The 4,201-nt window shown below is 44.7% G+C and overlaps 1 non-coding gene across 1 annotated transcript; it reads left to right on the top strand.

Moving 5' to 3' along the window:
- Positions 1–3,867: 3,867 nt before the first annotated feature.
- On the top strand, positions 3,868–3,974 carry LOC116283541 (U6 spliceosomal RNA). Its single transcript, XR_004193174.2, has one exon. It is a non-coding gene; the product is annotated as a U6 spliceosomal RNA (small nuclear RNA).
- The last annotated feature ends 227 nt before the right edge of the window (positions 3,975–4,201 follow it).

Consider the following 4,201-nt stretch of genomic DNA (forward strand, 5'->3'; position numbering starts at 1 on the left):
GCTCACAAAGGAAGAAAACTGGCTTTAAGAGACTCATACCTTAGACAGGGCGTGGTGGGATGGTGTCCGAGCCAGGTCCCTGTGACACAGAGCTGGGGGCCTCAACCACACGGCCTCAGAGCCCCGTCAAGGCAGCTGTCACGTCAGTGCAAGTGTCTGCCTGTTCATCTCGCCTCCAATCACGGCCCCGGGCCAGGAAGGCTGGCTCTAGCCACCACGTTCACCTGCAAGTGTAAATGTGCAGACTGCTGCTCTCGGCACTCGTAAGGTCAGCTTTTCCGATGTACGTATTAATAATGGAAATGAATGTGAGGGCACGCTGTGGGACTTCATAATGAATTGTGACGATTAGTTTTTCATTCATCTGTTTAGTCAGCCAGCCATTCAATAAGCCAGCTATTTATTCTCTGAATGATTCCTTTTATAGAACATTCTTCTAGACAATGAGATACAAAGTGGCAGTCACTGCCTTCAAGGACCTTTCCTCATGTTACAGATAAGGAACTCGCTCAAGATCACATGGGGAAAACATTTTGCACACTAGTGGATGGACACTTCTCTTTAATAATATAAACAAACAACTACAACAGCAAACCCTAAATTCCATCATCTTGTCCATCCTTCTTGGACATCAAATCTCTATGTCTTAAATTAAAATATAATTAAAAAGATAAGGCATTGACTTTTCCTTCTAATAACATTTTAATATAGAAATTTCATTGTTCTTTTTCAAATAGATTTTGCTAAAGGTAGGTGGGAAGGTAGCTGATGACTAGTTTAAAACGCCAAGTCCTCTGTCCTGAGCGGGTGCTCAAAAGTGCTCACCAAGAAATGTTGAGAAGAGTGGACCTCGGTATTTCATCATTATGAAAATTTCCAAAATACTTTTAATTTCACTGTTCACATCTCTTTTTATGAACACAGAATCAGCATCAAAGGCTGTACCTCAATGTTACACACACAGAGGGTACAGAGAAATGGAAAAACTCTCATACTTACTGAATCTTGTTTATAACTCAGTGGGTAAGTTTATCAGACTAAATCATTGGACCTTAAAGTTACTGCCTTTCCATCAAATTTCCCATTGCTGAACATCTTGTATCAACAGATCTGTAATCTTATTCACATTAAAGCTGACTCTTAGTAAGTTAGCAGAGAAGTTTGTTTTTCATGTCTTGGTCTGCATGTAAAGATGGAATTCTGGGAGTTCCTAGAATGAGACACAAAGTGTGGGCATGATTTTATTTTAGGGATAAACTTACTTATGCATCAACAATCCACTTGAGATTAATCTTCTGTCAGTAGTTTAAGTTCTCTGTAACCATATAACTCATCCTTCACACGTGCCCACTGTCCAGGGGGCGATTTGATTTTGTCCCAGATTTGATCAAAGCTTACTTGTGCTTTCAGAGATCAAGCCGATGTGTGAGAGTCCAGACCCTCCAGACTTTCTCATCCTGGTACTTCTGTATGAGAAGCTACCAGAAAAGAGCAATTACACCAGACTTCATTTTTCACACCATGCTACAACAAGATGAAGGGTGGAGATGGTGAGCAGACGCAGTGAAGGGAGGTCACTTGAGGGCAAAAAAGGAATCCTACACAGAGACCCCTCAGACCCCCTCTGGACCCTCACCCAGGCTGGGGGGGAGCCCACGCAGCACCTCTCCAGGACACTGTACCCGAAAGAAGCTTTTTAACTCCTTGGAAACTCAAGATGTAGAATTCTTTTTTCCTTCATTGCCCTCACTTATTGCATTTTCCCCCTACGGATTGAAGGAAAGTAAGGACTTGACCGAAATAGTAGAGCAGAAGAGCAAGCAAGCTTACACCGTTGCAGTCTGAAGTCCTCTGAAACGAAATGGACCTCGATGGAAATCGTGGGTGCGGTGCTGTCTCCTTGCTGTTTGACCTCAAAAGTGCTATTTCTCACGATGTCTACTGAGATGATCTTGGAACTCTCGCTGTTGACAAAAGTAAGTATTGAAGCCTGGGGTCCGAGTAAAAGTGTCAAATCGACACTGGGCAGGCCGTGTCATCGCCACCATCTACAGTGTCTCATTGAGGCGTCCAGGGTGTGGCACTTTGTCTCCCACCCTAGGCTCCCCTCCTCTAGAAGGAGCAGTCACACGTCTGTCGACTGTGGCTAGCGCAGAGGTAGATCCAGAGTCTGGCTGATAAGCAGAATCCTGAGTGATGAAAGATGGAGCTAGTGATGTCCATGCACCAAACCACAGTATGAGCACCAGTTCATCCTCTGAAATCTTACTCTGCGTGAAGATGAGCGTGATGTGGATGTAGAGGAAAGAGGCCCTGCCCTGCGTCCCGGCTCTCCTGGCGCAGTGCCACATTTGGGGAGACTGAGTCCCAGCGTCATGGCGGCCAGAGCAGTGAGGCATGGCAGCCGTGGACAGGGGATCTGGAGTCAGACAGCCCAGGGCCCAGCTCCTGCCCCACTGCTGCTGCTCAGAGACATTACCAGCACGTCTGTGAATCATGTTCATTGCCCTTGAGACAAGAAAGTAGCAGGCCCTATGCTGGGGCAGTTGTGAGATTATCAGCAACTGTTACATGGTCCCTGGCACATGGCGTGTGATTGATAAAAAGACAGACTGGTTGAAAGAGCACCAATTATGAACCTATTTGAATATTCCCTGTGGGAAAATTATGAGGGCTTGAATTAAGACTTCATATTGGGATAGAAATTAGTAAAGCAGAAAATTTAGACCAACTTTCCTAATAAAATGGATAATTTTTTAAAGGTCTAAAATTACATCCCAAATGGTGTACTAACCAAAATGGTGAAGGATCACAAGGCCAGAAAAAGAGAAAACATCAAGAACATACAGATAGAATTTCAAAACTCATATCTACTTACACCTCCAGGGCATCTGAGAGCCTGGAAGAAATAGATGTGAAGACAGGCTGCGTCTTGGCAACTTCGGAGGGCAGGTGGGTCGGGTTAAATTCAAGGCTGTCTCCAGGTGGGGGCTCTGTTGATCATAATTCACTTTAAGTTTGTCCCCTCCAGGGAAGATGAACTCAGCCCGAGGGAAATCGGCCATCAGGCAGAAATGTCCGATGCCCAGGGGCATTGAAGCCTGAATGTGTACGAAGGTGGTCCTGGGGCAGAACTCTCTCAGCTTCCCGGCAGACAGGTGCAAGTGAGTATCATCCATGGGAAAGAGGGACAACATTATAACCCTCAAATTACACCTTCAAATGATTTTGAAAACACAGTCATAACACAAACCCAAAACAGCTAGTATACAAGGAAACAAGACAACATGATTAAGAATCAAGAAAACAAGGCACAAAGAAACGGCCTATCAAGACTTGATGTATCGGAATGATTAGCCAGAGATTAATCATGTTTATTATTAAACTGAACAGATGAAACATGTTTACTATGTTTAAAGAAAGAAGAGGCAAGCTTGTGCTCTATCTTGCACAATTCCAAGAACTGGCCTCAAGGAAATGGCCACAAACTGAGCCTGGAGTTCAAGATTAACTGTACTTAAAACTGCTCAGCCCACTGCACGACCAGTTTCAAGGTGACCGTCAGCACTGACTGGGCTGCTCCGCAGGCATCCCCTCCCTCTGCCCACACACCCCCGAAACTTCCCTTTAAAAGCTCTTGTCCCTGAGTAGCAATGGGAGTTGGTTCCTGGACACAAGTCCACCTTCTCCCCAGGTTGTCAGCCTCCTGAGTAAAGCAGCCTTCCCTTTCCTACAACACTTGTCTCCTGAGCCGTGAGCAGCTGGACCCGAGTTCAGCAGCTCTCCGACAATGCATTCTGGTACGAGTCCTGGGTGTGCACAGGAAAGTTATTCAAACTCTGGTATCCAACCAAAACTTACCAAGCAGAGCTCACTTTGGCAGCACATACACTAAAATTCGAATGATACGGAGACAGTTAGCCTGGCCCCTAAGCAAGGATGACACGCAAATTTGTGACATATTCTATATTTAAAAAAATGACCAAGCATACAAAGGGGCAGGAAAGCATGGTGCATGATGAGGAAAGAAATAATTAAAACCCAGAACTGACACAGGTGTTGGAATTAGCGGATGAGAACACTGAACAGTTCTATAACTGTGATCCACACATTCAAGTTCCATACAGACATGGAAGAGAGAAAAGAGAACTGTATTAAACATTTAGAGAGAAAATGTTTCAGATAAAAAATAAAGTGGATG

This window comes from Vicugna pacos, chromosome 15 (assembly GCF_048564905.1).
Source record: "Vicugna pacos chromosome 15, VicPac4, whole genome shotgun sequence".
In the NCBI taxonomy this organism is placed as follows: Eukaryota; Metazoa; Chordata; class Mammalia; order Artiodactyla; family Camelidae; genus Vicugna; species Vicugna pacos.